The sequence below is a fragment of the Melozone crissalis genome, unplaced genomic scaffold (assembly GCF_028551555.1).
Source record: "Melozone crissalis strain CALT ecotype California unplaced genomic scaffold, PUWL_Pcris_2 ptg000011l_1, whole genome shotgun sequence".
NCBI classification, from domain to species: Eukaryota; Metazoa; Chordata; class Aves; order Passeriformes; family Passerellidae; genus Melozone; species Melozone crissalis.
In genome coordinates, this window is record NW_026535789.1 from 2,964,630 (window position 1) to 2,986,972 (window position 22,343).

Below are 22,343 nucleotides of genomic sequence, written 5' to 3' on the forward strand. Positions count from 1 at the left end.
TGTCCTATCAGATGAGAGGCTCTCTCCAAAGAAGATTTTTGCACTTGAGTAAGAAACACTACACAAAAGTGTGACTCTCGTGGCCACTGCTACACTGTCAGGTACCATGAGACAATGAATTTTGGGAGTCCTGGCCATGTCATGGCAGGTACATCTGGAAAGAAGCTCTTTAGCAGCCCCTGTCATTTCATAAGTTACCTGCAAATGTTTCCAGATCCTCTGCATGATCTTCTCTGTATGCAGAAAGAGTCTACATAAAGAACCTGAGCAAACCACTCTGGTATTGTTTCAGAGACAAAGATACACCAGAATATGAAGAGCAGGTTTTGTTTCTCATGTATCTTCCTGTCATCCCTAAATCAGGCTCTGTTTCAGACTAGAAGCTGGATCCTTCCCTGGTATAAACCTGGGTACCTGCTCCTGTCCACGAGGCCCATCACTCCACACACGCTGAGGCCCAACTGCATTGCATATGAGATTGCCAAGTAAATGCAGGTCTGTGCATGCACCATGTGTTAGACTAGGCCATAAATAATTTATGATGCTGGAGAAGGTGACTGTATTTTTAGGTGTAGAAATATGCAGATAAAACAGTCCTGACATTCAGTTTTCACTCTGCACTTCTGATCCTGAATTTGAGTCCATCCAATGCATTTCTAAAGCCTCTGCACCTCTGAATGAGCAACACATCCCCTGCAAAGCCCCAAAACCCATAAATCAAAAAAGGGGCACCAGGAAAACCCATGGAGCCCACAGGATACCTCCTGCAGCCAGCACTACACAGGATGCCCCAGCATAAGGAAGAGCAGGCTCCTTCCCCTGAACCTCAAACATTCTGCAGGTCAGTCTCCTCTGGATTCTGGCTGCTGACCCTTATTCCTGACCCCACATCTAATCAACACGCCTTTGATGTCAGAGGCACGTGTTCATGGGGCCCAAATCTCTCTCTAAAGACCACGGGAGCTGCTCAAATCAGCACCTTGCCATCCTGAGGCAGCCCAGGAGCAAGGATGAGGAAGGACAAAGGTGCTCACTGGGTGCTTGTAACTGTACCCTCTGTTACATCTTCCCCCAGAGAGAGCTGTCAGTGGGACAGAAGGAGAATTATTCCTTCCTTGGACTTTGTAGAAACAGGGAGGCCAGGGAAACCAAGAAACAATCATAGATTTGACACCACATTACTTCTGGATGTGTCCAATGAGCAAGATAAGGACACACTGAGGAGAAGGGGAAACAGATGTTGCAAGGGTGAGGAAGGGGACAAGACAGTTTTGTGGTGTGTCACAACACAGCTTTTGGTCTCTGCTATCAGAAATAAACCAAGGGAGGTGGAGAGAGGCACAGAGCCCAGGCGAGGGCAGGTCTCACCTGGACAGGGCAGCTCCCAGGACAAAGGCAGTGTGTTCCTTCAGTGAGGCCTCGCTGCTGTTCAGCTCCTCGATCACCAGCCGGAGCCCACCCATGGACAGGAAATCCTTGGCATTGTCCACCTGGGAGAGAGCAGCTTCCATCAGCACAAAGCCCCAGCCCCTGGAGAACACCTCCCTTCACACCCACAGCATCCCTTCCCTCCTGCTTTGATCAGCAGGGAGTTTTACAAGGGATTAAAAATTCCGAGGGAATGGCTGTGGCTGAGTTTAGCACAGCCCTGCCCATGAGCAGAGATGTCACAGCTGCCCAGGCACAGTGTCCTCGTGGGAGGACATTGTCACACTCAGAAGGCATCGCTGGAAACTCAAATACTTTGATTATAGCTATCAAAACTGCTCTTGACATGTACTTTGGCAATTCAGGTGGTGTCAAAAACTCAATATATCTGCTGATGTCAAAAACCTCCAGCTCTTTGCTCTCCCCTGAGCAAGCCTTTACTAGGGATCCAGGGAATTGCATGTTTTGCAAATGAAGTTAATTAATTGATGCTGTAATTGTAGCACCAGGAGTCAGGGATGTTTAGGAGCCTGTCAGCACCAACAGGGTGCAAAGGGGGCATGGGAGCGAGTAGCATGGGCAGTTCTGGGAGTTCTCCATGAGTTCCATCAACAACTTCCCATGGACAAGGAAGGAAAAAGCCAGTCCCAGCTTGGAGGGGTCATCCAGGAGCTTCCCCAGGGAGCAGCCCCACAATGACTTTTCTAAGCAAACAATAATGGATTAACTGCCAGTAGGGAAAAGTTTGCACATTAGTGGGAATTCATCAGCCTCTGGCTCTAAGTGGATCAGGGGCTAGCCAGGCACAGTCCCAGCGGGCATCTGCTCTTTGAGAGGAGATCAGAAAAGGCTCTGAGTGCTCACAGACAAAATTTAGAGAAACAGCACAAACTACTTCAAGTACAAAATTCAGTCCAAAGTCAAATCAATGCATTTTGGTATTCAATGATTTTTTTTTCAGTTTAAAAGAGGATCTGATGAATGCTCAGAACTGCCTGCACAGAAAAATCAGTTTCTGCCTGCACAGAAAAATCAGGTTTAGAAATTCAACATATCTCTCTGAAAGACAGGGACACAACAGCAATCGTTGGCTGATGGAAACAGAATAAAAAAATGAGTTATCAGCAGGGCAAGCCGACCCCCTGATGAGGTGGAACAGGACCACAAGCCATGCAGGGCATGTGGGACCCTCTTCTAGTCAATGACTTCATGCTCAGTGTTATTTGTATCTCAACCATGTACCTTCATCAAAATTGGCCCTAAGTCAGATATTTCAGGTACCCAGGAGAAGAAGAAGCTTTGTGTCCTACAGGTCTGCCGTTACCAACCAAAGCAGGACCTGGGGAGCTCCAGCTCATCTCTGCTCCCCAGTGAGACAATACCCACCTGTCCCTCTGCAAAGCTGCTCTCTGCAGGTCTGCTGGGGCTGATTCAGGATTTGCAGCAGCTTTTGTATCCTTTCAGATGCTGTTCTTTTAACTGTCCCTATAAACCAGGCCTGCCAGAGCTCTCACTTTTCTGCAGACCCATCTTTATCTACAACGAAATCTATGCAGCAACCCAATTTCATCTGCCAGTGGGTCCTTTTATTGCTCAGCCTCTGTAAAAACTGGTTTAGTGCTGGAATCAGACATCGACTTCTGCATGAGAGGGAATATATGGACAGGCAGGAATTTGCATCCAGCAGCTGGAGTGGTAAAACCATCCCCTGCTGTAACCTCAGCAGCACCAGAGTCCTTTGTGCTGCCCCAGCGTCAGTGAGACACCACAACAGCAGAATGTAAATTGTGCTGTTGTGCTGTAAAGCTTATTCTGAAGATGTGTTTATCTTTTTTAACCAGAGTCTGTTGTGAGAGCTCCAGTTCTAAAACTAACAAAATCCCCAAACTTAACAACTTGAAGGTATTAACCTCTCTGGGGAACAGTGTATGCTGCAAGGCAGCAGCTTCTACCTCACTTCAGTCCACTGAAATCAGCACAGAAGAAAAACCAAAGATCAAAAGAGCTCTTGAGTAAAGTACACGGGCAAAGCAGGCGAGGGGAGGGATAGGAGAAGAGCAAATATGACAGCAGTTATTCAGGGAGCAGTTTTGAATTGGAGGAGAAAGAAAATAGGGAGGGAAGGTGAGAGAGAAAATGTTAGAAAACAAGAGCGAGGGAAAGCAGCATATCAACTGCACACGATGGAGAGGAAATTAGCAGAGACAGATGGTGTAGCATGTCAGAGCAGAGGAGAGGAGAAGATAAGCAGAGTAAATAATTGAGAGAAAGAGCCTGCAATGCCTGAGAACGGGTCTTGGCTCCACACACTGCTGTGCAAGCACCGTGAATGCTGTTTATGAGTTATGCTCTTCCCTCTTCACATTTGCATTTGGGTTTTATGCGATACAGATAACCCAGCAAGCCAAACCTTCCTACTCCTTCTCCAAGACGGACTCCCGAACATGCCAAGCTGAATCGTGGCTGAGGAGAGGCAAACCAGAGCTGGCAACCAAAAGCTGAGCAAAGGCAGAGCCCTTGGGCTGACTCTTCAAAGGCAGGAGAGAGCATCTCCCCGGGCTGGGCACCAGCCATGGCTCCCACGGCACGCTCCGAGGCACGAGCTGCCCCGCACCCACTGCTCCAGGGTGACCATGGCACAGAGCAGGGAGCAGCCTTTGCTTGCACGTCCTCCAGGGCATGGCATTTTCCACTCCACAGGGCATCCTGTGTCCCGGAGACAGCAGCAGGATGGCCGGGAGCTGAACAGTTCTGAAAAGCCACGGCACGGCATGGTACTGCTCTGATGGAGGCTGGGGAAGGTGGGACTTGCAAAGTGGCCCTACACAAGTCCTTGGCCACCCACATCTGCAAGGATCCCCTGCTCCCACAGCAGGGCTGTGACTCACTGCAGAGAAGTCCTGGCAGTTCAGCCCTTCCAGAGTTATGCGGCACCAGTGTCCTTTGGCTGCTGCTCAGTAATTACATTAAGCCACTGCTGCTAAAGTCAGTCCCAAGCAGAGATAATGCTCTGGACGCATTCAACTGACTGGAAGAAGAAAGAGGAGGAAAAGCCATGCTGGCTTAGAGACAAGTCATATTTCTTATCAGCTTCCTGCCTGACGAGAAGGTGCTGCCCAGCCATCTGCCCCGACAGCGCGGGCACAGAGCAGCGCTGTGATCGGCGCACAAAGGAGCCCCTGTGCTCTTGCCAGCCTCCTGCCATTGCCCCTCTCTGACCCCTTTGATGCTGCATGTGCTTCCGTTTGATGCTCCAGTCCCTGCTCCTCTGCCATTCTGAAATTGTTTGCCCCATCCTGTGCTGCAGGGATTTTCTGCTGGAATAGTCCAGATCGCTATGCTGGAATTCAAGGCATGCCAGGGCATTTGGGGGTTGCTTTTTAGCACAATGGCCTGATGCTCTGGCACCCTTAATCAGGCAAGATTAGCCCTGAGTACAAATATGAAGCTCTTTGGGTGCCCATTGTTCACAGTTATTTAACTCTGAGTCACACAAATGCAGTCAGTGACACAAAAGCAGGGAGAACAAACAGCAAGGAAGCCTCTGCATGCCCACAATGACAATTCAGAGTGGAAATTCAAGACAAAGAGCCCTGGAAATAACACTTGTATCAGCTGGCACATGGACTCTCTCTCTCACAGCAGCAACACTTCAGCTACCTGCCTCCAAATACCACATTTGGTTCAACAAGTGCTGTTCCAGTGAAAGGGCTTGCACTGGCACCTCCCAAGAGTTGTCCTATTCACCCTCTGAAATGACAAAGTGCCACTGGAAACTCTCCCAGTGCACTCCAGACTCTCCCCAGTCACTGGGGAGGGAGAAGCCAAGTCCCTTCCCACACGGCAGAGCAGAGGCTGGATGCCCAGACACCCTCCCAGGGGTGGCACCAAGGCAGGCACCAAGCCCAGGGGAGCAGAGCTCTGTGCCTGCAGCTGCATCCAAGGGGAGGTAGGAATGTGTGAGCTGAAAGCAGAGCAAGAGAGATCAGAGAGAGGGGGGAAAAGTGTGAGCACAAACCCCAGGAAGCGAGATGCCAGGAAATATGTTCACCCTCACACAGAGCTAATTAGCACAGCGAGGCTCTGCTTGCCACTGCTTACTCACACCAAGACAAAATAGGGGGTTTTGGGTGGCTGTCACCTTTCCTGGTACAAAGACGTTCTCTGTGAACTGATATAAAGGCACCTACCATCAACCACGGCAGCTTTCCATGGAAGCAGAAAGAAAATAATTATTTTCTGAGCAACCACCACTCTACTTACCCAAAAATGGCAGCTAAAACGCCATTTTGTAACATTAAGGAGATAAAAAAGGAAAAAGAGAGGATAAGAAAACCAGCCTGAGAACAGACAACAAATCAGGCAACCACCAGGATACTGCTGGCTCCTGGCCCAAGCGATGATTAATTCCAACCTGGATATAAAATAAGCCTGCACTAGTCCTCTGCTGTCTGGTATTGTCCCAGGATTATGGTAATTAAGCAATTTGTGTTACCTGATACTGATAAGAAAAATAAAGCCCTGTTTATGACACTGTATCCCCTGGATTTTACACGGTAGTTACTGAGGCATTCTTGCTACCTGGTGAACATAATATTCAAGATCATAAAGCGTCGTGACTTTCTCATCCAGCATGGAGGCAGAGCTGTTGAATTTGCTGATTAATTTAACCATAATTTCATAATCTGTTTCTATCTTCATGTTCAGCTTTTCAAACTCCTCCTTCAGCTGCTCTATGGGCCGGAACTTCTTCCTCACCTCTTCCTCTCGGGCCTTGGAAACAAAAGGAGGAAAAACCAGATGTGAGATAACAAGATAGGAGATGAAGAGAGACAAGACAGACACAGAAAGGAATGCCAGCCCCAAAATTCACAAAGGGAACCTGGCTATCTGTGCCAATGGATTTATTGCTCTACATCAGAGGTGCAGGGGCAGGGTCCTTCTGAGAAGCCCAAGAACCCAGTTAGCTGTGATATACCCACAATATGAGTGAACAGTAGAGCTCTGTGCACCACTTCTACATCTCTACAGCATTTGTGCACTATTTCTACATCCCATTTCCATCCAATTCAACATCAAGCCCACAGGCAGCAGTACTGCTGTTCTCTGCTTGCCTGCAAGTGGATCTTCTCAAAACCTGGCTGCAAAAAGCCCTGAGGCACCTCCCTGATCTTACAGCTGAACCTCTCTGGAACTGGACATGAGGCTGGAGAGCTCCAGAGGTCCCATCCAGCCCAAAGTGCCCAGTGACTCCAACGAGTTCTCAGACACAGACAAAGATGCTTTTGCCTTTCCAAGTGTTGAGCAAATTCCTGGAAGGGTCTATCTCCTAGGGAGAGGTGTGAGGACAGAAGCTGTCAGAAAGGGAGGCAGAAGGAGCAGTGATAAGCTGGGGGCAGCTGACGTGCTGTGCCATGGGGCATGGCCGGCACACAGCCTGTCCTGAGCTCATCTCCCTCGCAGTAACAGCACCCCAAGGGCTGCCCTGAACAGAGAGCTGACACAAAACATGTGGTGAGGAGGAAAGGCTCTGTCAGAGATCTCAGAGAGCCCCAGAGGTGCAGGAACATCAGCACTGGTGGCACTGGGGACAGAGCCTGCTGCTGCAGGGGACAGAAGCAGCAGAGAGGCCATGCTGGAGCTGGGCTGCCCCAAGGACAGGAGAAAGGCAGAAAGCCCCTTTTGGAAGGCATTTGTCACAAATGCCCAGATGTGTTTGTATGCGGAGTGAGCCTCAGCTGGAGGGTTTGCACTGTCCTGTACCTCATGAGGGATCAGAGAGGGCTGGAGGAAAACCAAGTGAGCAACGGAGGTGAAAGCTGTGTCAATGGAATGATAAATTACCAGAGGTACCACAACCAACCCATCCCTCCCAGAGCTGCCTCTGCCGGAGCACAGAGAGGCTCGGTGTAACTCCATTTCCTCTGACACTGAGCCTTCAGGGATGGATTTGCTCTCTGCAGGAGTGACCGCAAATGGAATACTTTAGGTCCATTAGATGTAGCTGCTTTTAGCCCACTTGCTGGGACAAAAGCTATTCTAACAGGGGGTTTTAAAAGATGGCTTATTTTCACCTAATAGAGTATCACTAATTTTTGCATTTCAGTGATCCTCATTTCCAGCAGCCCTTTTCAGCAGCCCTGCAATCAATCAGCAATGCTGCTATGGAAATAATCTCCAGCAAATGAAATCATACCGTGCTGCCACATAAGGGAAGAAAAAGCCTTTCTGTGACACCAGAACTTTAGAGCCTTGACTCCTCTTTCAGTTTTTGTTTGAGTGAGCCAAGACCAAGGCAGCAGGAGGAGCGAGGGTTAAAGAAATACTGCTGAGGGGGAGAAGGGAAAGAGGCTCTGATGTACCTGATGAGTCACACATCTTCCCACCTATTTACTTTGGGTTGTGGGTTGTTTTGTAACTAAATGGACAACTTGGAGCTTGTGTAAGGAAACATCAGCCCCTGCTTCACCATGACCACTTGGGTTTTGCTATCCAGAGCACAAGGTTGGAAATCCAAAGCAAGGAGAGTAAAGGGAAATACCCCCTGTAAATACCGTCAGCTGCAATCCAGTTCCCTTTGGGGTCTGCAGACATTTTTGTGAATTGAGCTGCAGTGAAACAGATAAATTACATTGTTCAGAGCAGCTGTGGCTGCCCCTGGATCCCTGGAAATGTCGAAGGCCAGCTTGAATGGGGCTTGGAGCAACCTGAGATAGTGGAAGGTGTCCCTGCCCATGGCAGGGGTGGGACTGGATCAGCTTTAAGGTCATATCCAACCCAAACCACTCACAGAATCTTCGAGTCGTACAGAAAAGTCAGGGAACAATATCACTAACAGGTTAATAAAGGTATTTTAGGTCCATATTCACCACAAAATTAGTTTGCACAGTGTTTTCCAAGCAATCATTTTAACCATTGTGTTTCAGCAGAGTGTAACAGGGTGTTTTCAGATCCCTGCAATGTGCATTGCTTTAGAAATGGGAAACTCACCTTCCTTTCTGCCTTCTCACTTTCCTTCATTTTAGCCAAGGCCTTTTTAAGCTCCTCAGATGTGAATGAATTTGCATCAAGATCAACCTTGCCCAGCCTTGCAGAAGAAACAAAACAAACAAGAACATGTAATGAGTGAAAAACGGCCTCAATTCTATCTTCACGGTGACATTCTAGCAATGGCTAAGGGCAGGAGGAAAGGAATGAAAAAACCTACCATACTCAAGAAAAGATTAGTCTGAGTGCTGGATTCTGTGTCAGGCTCACAGACACCACCCCCTGACAATATAGGGCTCTGCTGACCCAAATACTCAGATCCCACCACAATAAAAACAGCTGATGAATTGATACCTCAGAATTTTGTGTTGCCATTGAGGAACAACCCCAGCGCCACTATATAACTGCAGAGGGCCTACAAGCTTCAACTTGCAGATTTCAGCTTATGAACATTGCACAGAGAGTCACAGGAGACCTCAGCACCTTTCCAGTGAGGGAAGGGACTACAGAGAAGTGGGAGAGGACTCTTGGTCAGGAACATTAGTGACGGGACAAGGAGGAATGGGATCAAACTGCAAGAGATGGAAGAGATTTGATGATGGGAAGAGGTTCTTTACTCTCAGGGTGCTTGTCCCCGACACAGGGGCCAGTGCAGAGAGGCTGTGGATGCCCCATCCCCAGCAACATCCAAGGCCAAGTGGGACAGTGGCCGCAGCAACCTGCTGTGCTGGTAGCTTGCTCAGCTTGGAACCATATCATCTTGAGGGTCCCTTCCAAGCCAAACCATTCAAGGATTTGATCATTCTGCCATCCCCATCTCCCATTGAGCAGCGGCCTTGAAACTTCAGTGACATCACAGCTCCCAGAGGGTTCCAGGTGGAACGTCCAGGACTGGAAACAAGCACAGCAGACACTTCACCGGCTGCCAAGGGTCAGTTGCTGCTCACCCTGTGCTCTGACCCTCAGTGCTGAGGTGCTGCTGCTGACTGGGTTTTTTCTGCAACCTGCTCTGGAGCGCCAATCATAGCACAATGTGCTCTGCTGTGCCCATGGAGGTACAGTGCCATGCCAGGCAGGGGGCACCCGGCTTGGGCAGGCTGCAGCCATGTGGGAATGGATGGTGTGGGACAGGAAGCCCACTGGGAGATTGTGCTGCCCCTTGCAGGCTGACAGAGACACCGTGGAGGAGATGGAAGTGGACCTGGGGCTGGATGAGGAAGAAATGACTGGGGTGGACTCCTCCTCTACTTCCATGTCCAACCTGGTTCAGGACATGGAAATAGAGGAGGACGACAACATCGACAAGATGGAGGTCGATGAGGAGGATAACATCGAGGACATGGAAGAAGATGAGGAGAATGAAAACGAGCCCACGGTCCTTGGATGAAGATGGAGCCCCACAGGTAAGACAGGCAGATGCTTCCCACACCCTGCCCACACACACACTGGGTCCCCTGACGCCAGGCTGGGGCGGGGCTGGATGGCCCCGCTCAGGGACACGGTGCCCGCAGGGGGCCTGGATTGTGCTGCCACAAGCACCAGCCCCGGCCTGCCCTGCGCTTGCCTGGGGCGACGCCAGCCCTGCCAGCCCCGGCCCAGCCCCTGGGGCCCAGCTCCCAGCCCTGCTGGGCCCAGTGCTGCCAGATGAGTCCAGCTCTGCTGCTTCCTTTCTTCCAGGACTCATGAACATCATGGCTCAGATAGGATGCATTTGTAAATACGTTTGAGAGTTTAGAAGCTTCCTGTAAATATGTTTACTACGTTGGAAGTTTTTTGTAAATACATTTTGATGATTTTTAGCCCATCAGATCCCATGTCAATATGTTCTGTATGTTTTTGTGGTTGTTGTTATAACAATTCTTATAATGACACATATTCTGTAAATCCTAGATTTGCCGATCTTCGGCAAATAAATACTGTTTCATTTTAAAACCTGACTTCTCTTGGCCATTCCTTTGGCAACAGGCAGCCTTTGCACACTTGTGGGTTCCACTTGTTCCGTGTTCCCAGGGCTGGATGTCCCTGGGGGTGCTGGCACGGCCACCCCGGGGCTGCGGGTCCCTGTGCACAGGGGCTCCCACTGACACCACTCCTGGCCCTGGGCACTGCTGCTCTTCCTGGCCTGGGGCACAGCGCTGTCCCCAAGAGCTCAGCTCTCACCAGCTCTCACACAGGGGGCTCTCACAGCACTGGCACCTGCAGCCATGCCACCAAAGCAGCCAGCAAACCTTCAGCCACCCTTCCTGCTGCAGCCACAGGCACTCCTGGGCCCAGAGCCGCCAGCAGGCCACAGCCATGCAAAATCCACCTGCACATGCTCTCAAGGCCACCACAGCCTTGGCAACTGGGCCACCTGCATCTGGGCTGCTGCAGGGGCTGATCTTTAAGCCTTGCAGCCTCCAAAGGCCCTGGGCTCTGCTTCCCAGCCTGCTCCTCTCTGCACTGCCCTGAGCCTGCATTGTTCCAGAGACAAAAGCCAAGCCAGGACATCCTCACCCTGCCCGCATTCCTGCTGCTGCCAGCGGCCACTGGCCCCTGGGCCCCACTCGGGTGACAGCTGCAGGGACAGGGCAGCCTGTGCTGGGCAGGGGGCACGGGGCTTGGGGCCCTGGGGCTGCTGCTGCTGCTGCTGCTGCTGCTGCTGCTGCTGCTGCTGCTGCTGCTGCTGGGGGCCAGGGCCCAACAGGGCCCCGAGCTCAGCCCCTGCCCGGGCAGCTGCCCCCAAAGCCCCACACTCCCCGAGCATCCCCATCACACCTGCCAGGGGGAAATCCAATGGGCTTCAGGAAAGAAATTCCCCATAGTGAGTACACCACGGCATCCAAGGGGAAAGTCAGCACCAGCTGATCTTTACAGCACCTTGACAATGGTGGCTGCAGGGTAGGTGAGATCTCCAGGGCCTCTGGCAGTACCTGCTCTTCACGTGAGCCTGTGCGGCTGCTCCCACTGGGACGCAGCACTGGGCCCAGGCCAGCCCTCAGCCCCTCACAGATGATCCCAAGGAGCAGGCTCAGAAAGCATTTCCAGACCACTTCCTGTAGATATTTCAAAAGACTGAATGTAATTCAAAGAAGCCACCTTGCACATTCAGTTTTCGTGTCGTGGCATGAGAAGCCATGAAGGTGCCTCTCAATGTGCACTCAGGGCACTTCCACTGCCATCCCAAAGTGGACACAAAGGACAGGCCTCTGCTTTCAGCACTGCTGGGCTCCTCATTACAATGATATCTCAGGAGAATTCAAGGTTGTGGACGCCCAGGGGCCTCTTACTGGAATTATAATATCTCACGACAAAAATGACAAATTAAAGTAAAGTGAGGCAGCCCTTTAAATGCTGCAACGTTTTATCAGTTTTATCAGGGCTTACTGAATGCAGTGTTGGCGCCCTGCAGCAGCAACAGGGCCGGCTCAGCTGGTGAAGCCCAGGGGACATTTTGAAACATCTGCATCCAGCACCACCAGAGCAGGGAATGTGGGGACAGCCGCCTGCAGTGCAGGATCCATGGGTGATATTTTAGCCCTGTGGGTGGGCCACCCTTTACATCAGGGGCAGCTCTGGGTAACAAATTATCCAATCCTTAGAGCGATATATATCTTCCAGTTAGGTAGTCTCTCCTTTCAGAGTAGAAGATTTTTACTAAGGGAAGTTGAAAGTCATTTGTTCATTGGCTTTTAAAGGCTTTCCCAGATATTTCTTTGTATTCGGTTCGTTTTATAGCATTCTGGGACTGAGTTAAGGAAAGTCTCTATTTTTAGAAAACTCAGGGAGTGATACGAGTCGCAACATTTTACTCTATTTTTCATATGATTTATAGAGTTTTCTCAAGGGATCAAAGTTCTAATATTCAATCCAGTTTTTGAGTTCTGCCCCCGGCATTCCTGAACCCACTGATACCAAGATAAGGGTGATACACAGGTACTGCGGTAAAGTCTAGACAAGCCACCTGCTGTCTGCCATCTCCCCTCCTTCTCTACCCCCTGCCCACGTCTGTACTGATCACACCGGCCTGGATTCTACCCTAACCCATTCTTCAGTACCTCTCCTCACTGGATCCCCCTCAGATAGCTCACAAAATGCAGTCCCACCTCTGGAGGGGGTCGTCAATATCAAACTCTCTCCCACCCGCAGCTCTCTCATCGGGTCCTCCCCCTGTGTTGGGTCCCAGCTCTGCGTCAGGTACCACCCCTGCATTGGGATCCAGCGCTTCCTTGCCTACTCCCGCTGCCCTACCCCTTCCAACTCAGCCCCTTGCGGATCCAACACTGTCAGAGCTGGAAGTGTGAGGGGTGGTAACTGGAAGGCCGCCATCTTGGCAACCAAAGGCCCACAACACCGGGCGTGGCCACTCACCCCAGGCCCCGCTCCTCTGCCAAAGACCAAGTTCCCTCTTCTTCAGCATGAGCCTGAGGATTCTTGGCAGAGGATGCGGAAGCTGGCGGCTGAAGAGGGGGACTGGGAATTGGTAGCTAAAATACAAGCAGCACCGGTGCAGTACCAGAGTGGGGCTAACCCCTGATGGGAAACTGTCCCACACGGGAGATGAAAGATCTTTCAAAAGCAATGAAAGACCATGGGAGGGTCTCATCGTACTTTAATAATTTGTTAAATGCCATCTTCACTTCACATGTTATGGTGCCTCACGATCTGCTCCATTTTATGCACATCCTACTTTCTCCCACTGAAATTATTCTGTGGGAAGGAATGGGGGAAAAACTAATACAACAGCTATTAACAGACTATGCTAGGGAAGACAGGCAGGCACACCTAACACTATTCCATCTAGGGAGGAATATTTCACTAAATCTCATTCAATAGACCTTCCCTGAGCTCTATTAGAAGAGATAGAAGTGCTGCAAAGACGCCTCTCATGCAGACACCCAACGGAGAAACACCTACTCTAGATTTCACAGACATTCTGCAGGGACCTGGGCAATCCTTTCTAAAATTTATTGACCACCTTCCACAAGCAATATCGAAACAAGTTGTGCATCCAAAAGCCAGGAAGGTACTCCTTACTAAACTTGCTGAAACTAATGCTAATAACAACTGTAAAGACATTTTACCTTCTCTACCACTCAACACAAAGCCTACCATTGCACAAATGGTCGAGGCATGCACACTTAGGGCATCCTTACACTGTCACGCCAGCCAAGCTAAGGCTACCAGTAAGGGTGTAGTAGAGGTGATAGTAGCCTCCCAAGTTATTCCCTGACATACACATGAAAAAGGACCTGGCTTTAAGTGTAGGGAGATGGGGCAATTTAAAAAGAATTGTAAACCTAAAGCCTATTACTGGGGACCTTCTAGGTGTCACAGCCACTGTCCTCACTGCCCCCCTCGTCCACATGTTTTCCAACACCAGCAAAACCGCTGGCCTGCGGGAAACCCCACACAGACGCAGAAAGGCCCCGCGCAATGACACCAAACGCGAGGCCGTTCCGCCATACTCTCCCCAACACCGTGGAGAACCAGCACAGCGACCTCCTCAGATCCAGCGGGACAGCTCGATTGCTGCAGAAAACTCGACAGAAGACAGCTTTGCCCTGGAACCCAAAGGCAGCTAGTAGGGGCCTTTTCTATTTCAATCCACAATATTTATGTTCACCATATTCCCACAGCAAATACAGGCCTGAAGGACGGCCCAAAGACATTTTGATTTTAACCAACACCAGGGAAGGGATGGAGACACTCACTCTACTACCTGAGGTACTCGCCCTGATATCTTTGCAGGAGATAATTGTCCAGGCTATATACTTACAGTCTCCCCTTTTTATTCCAAAAGGAACAGTTATAGCGAGAGCCAACCTCCTAGTTTACATGATCACCACACCAGCTGATCCAATGGTATTGTGGGCACAGACAACATGCAGAAATAGACCTGTTCTTAAGTTTTCTTGGTCATTTAAAGGGAGAAAGAGATGTCTTTCAGGATTATTAGATACAGGAGCTGACATCATCATAATTTCCTGCTCTGATTGGCTAAAATAATGGCCCCTGGACCCAGCTGCTGAGGTAAATATTAGCTACCAGGGGAGCCACTACCAGCTTCTGGAGTCAAGGTACCATCTGCATGGAAGGTCTTGAGGGCACAGTTGCTACAGGAAGATCATTCGTCACCCGGGCACCAAAACCACTTTGAGGAAGAGACCTCTTGTCCCAATGAGGGACAAGGCTAGAGATCCTATCAACACCTCAGGATTTCTAGACGGGGCCACTGAGTAGTGTGCCACACTTCAGTCAACCTGGAAGTTCAACGACCCCATATGGGTGGATCAGCGGGCCCTCTGAGGAAGAAAGTTAAAGGCCCTGAAGTCCCTCGTGCAGGAGCAGCTGACTGTGGGCCACATTGTACCATCTACTAGCCCCTGCAATGTGCCTTTCCTTGACATGCAAAAGCCTGACAAAGACCAGAGGCAGCTACTGCAGGACCTCATGGAAAATCAACAAGGTCATTGAGGACATGGGTGCCCATCTGCCCGGCCTGCCCTCAGCCTCCAAGTTACCTCGAGTTTGGCAGATGGTTGTTATACATCTAAATTACTGCTTTTTTGACATCTCCTTGCACCCCAATGAAAGCCCCTTGTTCGCCTTTTCCATCCGTAAATTGACAAGCACCTTTTACAGAGGTACCAGTGGACCGTATTGCCTCAAAGAATGAAGAAGAAGCCAAATACTGGTTTATGCCTTGGACCCCAAATTCTCTTGCTCAGGCGGAAAAGACAGCCTAATGCTATAATTTTTCATTACATGGACGATACAGTCGTTTGTGCAGAAGCTCAATTCATTTTGGATGTTGCCATACAAGATGTCATCACAGCGGCACAGCAGAAAGGTTTTAAGATTGCAGCAGATAATGTCCTAAAACAGTTGTCTGGAAGGATCTTGGCGTGAAAGCACAGAGAGAATCATCACACCCTAAACACTGCACATCAAGGACAACCCAAAGACTCTGAAAGAACTCCACCAACTCTGTGGAAGCATCAGTTGGGTACATTCACTGCTGGGAATCACCAGAGAAGATCTCACGCCACTGTTCCTGCTCCTCCTTAAAGGCAGTGAAGGACTCGATTCCCTGCAATCACTGATACCGGAGGCCGAAGCAGCTGTACTAAAGGTCTCCTGGGTGATTCAAAATAAACAGGCACACAGATACCACCCTAATTTTCCTTTCTCCCTGGCAATCCTTGTTGTAAGTCCAAAATTCCACGCATTATTGTTTCAGTGCGATTCAGCTTTCTCAGATCCCCACATAGAAATTGAATGCGTTTTCAGAGCACACCAACCTACTAAAACGATAACAACCCAACAGAAAGTTATTGCAAAACTAATGCAGGAAACCTAGAGAGTGTCTGTGCTCTCTTGCAGGAATAGACCTTGTGAATATATACTTACTTCTCACTCCAGAGCACCTCAATTGCCTACTTCAAACATCTGAACCACTGCAATATGCCTTAGATAATTTTTAGACAGATTAGGATCAGGCATCAAGTCTACCATCAAAACATTCCTGTGCTGCTCAGGATGTTTAAAATTAGCCCACACCCAGCAAGATCCATTGTAGCCCCGGGCCCAAATTCTCAGGAGCATGCCCTTGCTTCTGTCATGGCTGAAGTCAGTCCAAGAGGACTAGAGAGTCTCCACATCTGGCAATCAGACATCACACACTAAGCCGCTTTTGCCAGACTAAAGTACATCCACGTCTCAATCGACACCTTTTACAGTGCAGTTTTTGCCTCTGCCCATGCTGTTGACAAATCAGAAGATGATATAAAACATTAATTTTTAGTTTTTTCCACCTTAGCAATCCCACAGGAAATTAAAACTGATAATGCTCTTGCTTATACCTTGCAATGATTCCAACAAGTTTCTGTCCCCTGCGGCATAAAACATGTCACAGGCACACCACACTCCACCACAGGACAGTCCATAGCCGAGAGGGCCCACTGAGCCATCAAAAGGATCCTTGATCAACAGAGCTGGGGAGTCCAGATATTATCTTCCATTGAGAGACTGGCCAAGGCCTTTTACGTATTCAACTTTTTGAACAACCCATTTATGGAGACAACTCCCCCAATCATCAGGAATTTTACTAATTCAACTGCAGCCCAATTAAAAGAACTGCCACCTGTACTGAGCAAAGACCCCAAATCTAAACAAATTATGGGCCCTTTTCCATTAATTACTTGGGGAAGCGATGCTGCCCTTGTCTCTACAGCAACACTCCTAAGATGGATTCCAGCAAAATACTTTAAAACTGTTTCTGGGAACGATGAGGCAACCACCAGAACTACCATCAGAAGAACAGAATGGAAGGCTAAGAGAGACAGCAGCAGCCTGAGAAAGAACAAGGAGAAGGAAAGAAGAAGATCTCCTAAGCAGCGTTGACCACACACACCAAGATAGCTCAGACACCACTAACCAGGATATATGGATTAACATTTGTAAAAATTATATTTTAGCATTGATATATGATTCTTTAATAAGCTGTGTTCACACCCTTGGCTTACAGAAGAGAAAGTTTAGTGGGAACACAACTTAAGTTTCATCTTCTAATCTCTTTATCTGTTTGCTTTTAGGCAACCCAAGCCTCAAGATACTAAGTCAGCTAAAGTCAGAGGATGCTGCCATTTGTAGCCGCTGCAGCAGGAATCTGGATGCTCCTCACTGAGCCGCATGCCTTCAGCTGGGTGCTTCCACAGAGAAGCTACAATTTCTTGTCCATGGCGATGGCGGTCAGGCACTACAAGGCATGTGTTTTTTCTACCTGTTGTCACATAGAGAGTCAGTATACCAGGGCATCCAGCTGCTAAAAGATAAGGAAACAAGATCCAGATAGAAGGCTGGTTCACTGGACTTTCCAAACACAGGGGTTTGCGAGGCTGGATTTCATCTTTAGTTAAGACTGTTGTGTGGGCTTTGTTTTTTGTATTCATTGTGTTGGTTATATTATCCCTTTTTCCTAAATGCCTGCACAACTCTATGGCAGAAGCCTTCTTTCTAGATAACAAAAAGGGGGAGATGTGAGTTCCCAGGGGCCTACCACTGCAACTGTAATACCTCAGAACAAAGTGACCAAGGTAAAAGAGAGACACGGCTCTGAATGTAATGTTGTCGCCCATGGGCATTTGCAGGCTCATGTTGATGCAGCACCTTTTGTTCGTATCACCTAGTTCAACTGCTACATATTCCTTATATGTACTCCCTTGGAATGTTCCAACTCTCTTGTATCAATTTGGTCCTGGCTTACTTTAATGATCCTGCGCTGTTCACCCCCATATTGTGTGCCCAGCCCCATTTCGTCTCCATTCCTGGACCCTCTTCAGCGCAATCCACACTATTTAGAGTTCCACACAACAATCCCGCTCATGCCTCATCCATCAGCCATCCAAGCAAGCCGGCTCCCAGCTCTGCAAGTGCAGGTCCCTCACAGAGGTTGCTGTGGGCAAGCCGCAATACAGGAACTGAGTGCACCAGGGAACGGGCCTCTAATAATAGACATGAATCCCACAGCCCATGCAGCAAAATCCTTGCATGTCTTTTCTTTTTCCTTTTTCTCTCAGTTCTCAAGCTACATTCCGCAATTTTTCCGACTGGGAACTCGGCTTCCCTCTCCTCTTTGCAGGATAAGTCACAAGTGTAACCCTGCAGGAACAGCCTGAAACAAAGGGAAGTGGGAGAGGACTCTTGGACAGGAACTGTTGAGACAGAACACGGAGGAATGGGATCAAACTGCAAAAGTCAGAAGAGATTTGAAAATGGGAAGAAGTTCTTTACTCTCAGGGTGCTTGTCCCTGACACAGGGACCAGTGCAGAGAGGCTGTGGATGCCCCATCCCCAGCAACGTCCAAGGCCAGGTGGGACAGTGGCCACAGCAACCTGCTGTGCTGGGAGCTTGCTCAACTGGGAACCAGATCATCTTGAGGGTCCCTTTCAAGCCAAACCATTCAAGGATTCGATCATTCTGCCATCCCCATCTCTCACTGCACAGCAGCCCTGAATCTTCAGTGACATCACAGCTCCCAGAGGGTTCCAGGTGGAATGTCCAGGACCTGGAAACGAGCACAGCAGACACTTCACCGGCTGCCAAGGGTCAGTTGCTGCCCGCCCTGTGCTCTGACCCTCAGCTCTGAGGTGCTGCTGCTGACTGGGCTTTTTCTGCAACCTGCTCTGGAGCGCCAATCATAGCACAATGTGCTCTGCTGTGCCCATGGAGGTACAGTGCCATGCCAGGCAGGGGGCACCCAGCTTGGGCAGGCTGCAGCCATGTGGGAATGGATGGTGTGGGACAGGAAGACCACTGGGAGATTGTGCTTCCCCTTTCAGACTGACACAGACATTGTGGAGGCGATGGATGTGGACCAGGGCCTGGATGAAGAAGAGATGATGGAGGTGGACTCATCCTCTACTTCCATGTCCTCCACTGTGGAGGACATGGAAGTAGACGAGGAGGAGACCATCGAGGAGATGGACGTAGATGAGGAGGATGACACCGAGGACATGGAAGTTGACGAGAAGGATGAGGAGGAGCCCATGGTCCTTGGATGAAGATGAAGCCCCACAGGTAAGACAGGCAGATGCTTCCCACACCCTGCCCACACACACACTGGGTCCCCTGACGCCAGGCTGGGGCGGGGCTGGATGGACGCTCAGGGACATGGTGCCCACAGGGGGCCTGGATTGTGCTGCCACAAGCACCAGCCCCGGCCTGCCCTGCGCTTGCCTGGGGCCACGCCAGCCCTGCCAGCCCCGGCCCAGCCCCTGGGGCCCAGCTCCCAGCCCTGCTGGGCCCTGTGCTGCCAGCTGAGTCCAGCTCGGCTGCTTCCTTTCTTCCAGGACTCATACTCATGATGGCACAGATGCAACGCCTTTGTAAATACGTTTTAAAGTTTTGAAGATTTCTGTAAATACGTTTCAAAGTTTTGAAGATTTCTGTAAATACGTTCACTACGTTTGAAGTTCTCTGTAAATACGTTTTGAAGATTGTTAGCCCATCGGATCCCATGTAAATATGTTCTGTACATTGTTGTTGTTGTTATAACAATTCTTATAATGACACATATTCTGTAAATCCTAGATTTGCCGATCTTCGGCAAATAAATACTGTTTCATTTTAAAACCTGACTTCTCTTGGCCATTCCTTTGGCAACAGGCAGCCTTTGCACACTTGTGGGTTCCACTTGTTCCGCGTTCCCAGGGCTGGATGTCCCTGGGGGTGCTGGCACGGCCACCCCGGGGCTGCGGGTCCCTGTGCACAGGGGCTCCCACTGACACCACTCCTGGCCCTGGGCACTGCTGCTCTTCCTGGCCTGGGGCACAGCGCTCTCCCCAAGAGCTCAGCTCTCACCAGCTCTCACACAGGGGGCTCTCACAGCACTGGCACCTGCAGCCATGCCACCAAAGCAGCCAGCAAACCTTCAGCCACCCTTCCTGCTGCAGCCACAGGCACTCCTGGGCCCAGAGCCGCCAGCAGGCCACAGCCATGCAAAATCCACCTGCACATGCTCTCAAGGCCACCACAGCCTTGGCAACTGGGCCACCTGCATCTGGGCTGCTGCAGGGGCTGATCTTTAAGCCTTGCAGCCTCCAAAGGCCCTGGGCTCTGCTTCCCAGCCTGCTCCTCTCTGCACTGCCCTGAGCCTGCATTGTTCCAGAGACAAAAGCCAAGCCAGGACATCCTCACCCTGCCCGCATTCCTGCTGCTGCCAGCGGCCACTGGCCCCTGGGCCCCACTCGGGTGACAGCTGCAGGGACAGGGCAGCCTGTGCTGGGCAGGGGGCACGGGGCTTGGGGCCCTGGGGCTGCTGCTGCTGCTGCTGCTGCTGCTGCTGCTGCTGCTGCTGCTGGGGGCCAGGGCCCAACAGGGCCCCGAGCTCAGCCCCTGCCCGGGCAGCTGCCCCCAAAGCCCCACACTCCCCGAGCATCCCCATCACAACTGCCAGGGGGAAATCCAATGGGCTTCAGGAAAGAAATTCCCCATAGTGAGTACACCACGGCATCCAAGGGGAAAGTCAGCACCAGCTGATCTTTACAGCACCTTGACAATGGTGGCTGCAGGGTAGGTGAGATCTCCAGGGCCTCTGGCAGTACCTGCTCTTCACGTGAGCCTGTGCGGCTGCTCCCACTGGGACGCAGCACTGGGCCCAGGCCAGCCCTCAGCCCCACACAGATGATCCCAAGGAGCAGGCTCAGAAAGCATTTCCAGACCACTTCCTGTAGATATTTCAAAAGACTGAATGTAATTCAAAGAAGCCACCTTGCACATTCAGTTTTCGTGTCGTGGCATGAGAAGCCATGAAGGTGCCTCTCAATGTGCACTCAGGGCACTTCCACTGCCATCCCAAAGTGGACACAAAGGACAGGCCTCTGCTTTCAGCACTGCTGGGCTCCTCATTACAATGATATCTCAGGAGAATTCAAGGTTGTGGATGCCCAGGGGCCTCTTAGTGGAATTATAATATCTCACGACAAAAATGACAAATTAAAGTAAAGTGAGGCAGCCCTTTAAATGCAACGTTTGGTCAGTTTTATCAGGGCTTACTGAATGCAGTGTTGGCGCCCTGCAGCAGCAACAGGGCCGGCTCAGCTGGTGAAGCCCAGGGGACATTTTGAAACATCTGCATCCAGCACCACCAGAGCAGGGAATGTGGGGACAGCCGCCTGCAGTGCAGGATCCATGGGTGATATTTTAGCCCTGTGGGTGGGCCACCCTTTACATCAGGGGCAGCTCTGGGTAACAAATTATCCAATCCTTAGAGCGATATATATCTTCCAGTTAGGTAGTCTCTCCTTTCAGAGTAGAAGATTTTTACTAAGGGAAGTTGAAAGCCATTTGTTCATTGGCTTTTTAAGGAGTTCCCAGATATTTCTTTGTATTCGGTTCGTTTTATAGCATTCTGGGACTGAGTTAAGGAAAGTCTCTATTTTTAGAAAACTCAGGGAGTGATACGAGTCGCAACATTTTACTCTATTTTTCATATGATTTATAGAGTTTTCTCAAGGGATCAAAGTTCTAATATTCAATCCAGTTTTTGAGTTCTGCCCCCGGCATTCCTGAACCCACTGATACCAAGATAAGGGTGATACACAGGTACTGCGGTAAAGTCTAGACAAGCCACCTGCTGTCTGCCATCTCCCCTCCTTCTCTACCCCCTGCCCACGTCTGTACTGATCACACCGGCCTGGATTCTACCCTAACCCATTCTTCAGTACCTCTCCTCACTGGATCCCCCTCAGATAGCTCACAAAATGCAGTCCCACCTCTGGAGGGGGTCGTCAATATCAAACTCTCTCCCACCCGCAGCTCTCTCATTGGGTCCTCCCCCTGTGTTGGGTCCCAGCTCTGCGTCAGGTACCACCCCTGCATTGGGATCCAGCGCTTCCTTGCCTACTCCTGCTGCCCTACCCCTTCCAACTCAGCCCCTTGCGGATCCAACACTGTCAGAGCTGGAAGTGTGAGGGGTGGTAACTGGAAGGCCGCCATCTTGGCAACCAAAGGCCCACAACACCGGGCGTGGCCACTCACCCCAGGCCCCGCTCCTCTGCCAAAGACCAAGTTCCCTCTTCTTCAGCATGAGCCTGAGGATTCTTGGCAGAGGATGCGGAAGCTGGCGGCTGAAGAGGGGGACTGGGAATTGGTAGCTAAAATACAAGCAGCACCGGTGCAGTACCAGAGTGGGGCTAACCCCTGATGGGAAACTGTCCCACACGGGAGATGAAAGATCTTTCAAAAGCAATGAAAGACCATGGGAGGGTCTCATCGTACTTTAATAATTTGTTAAATGCCATCTTCACTTCACATGTTATGGTGCCTCACGATCTGCTCCATTTTATGCACATCCTACTTTCTCCCACTGAAATTATTCTGTGGGAAGGAATGGGGGAAAAACTAATACAACAGCTATTAACAGACTATGCTAGGGAAGACAGGC

The 22,343-nt window shown here is 50.2% G+C and overlaps 1 long non-coding RNA gene across 1 annotated transcript in view; it reads right to left on the bottom strand.

The window, feature by feature from the left end:
* Positions 1–6,074: 6,074 nt before the first annotated feature.
* Positions 6,075–22,343, bottom strand: part of LOC128933559 (uncharacterized) — a 156,636-nt gene continuing 140,367 nt past the window's right edge. The window contains exons 2-3 of the long non-coding RNA XR_008482798.1: positions 8,419–8,515; positions 6,075–6,201 (exon numbers count right to left, since the gene is read on the bottom strand). This is a non-coding gene — a long non-coding RNA (uncharacterized LOC128933559). The remainder of the gene's footprint in view (positions 6,202–8,418; positions 8,516–22,343) is intronic.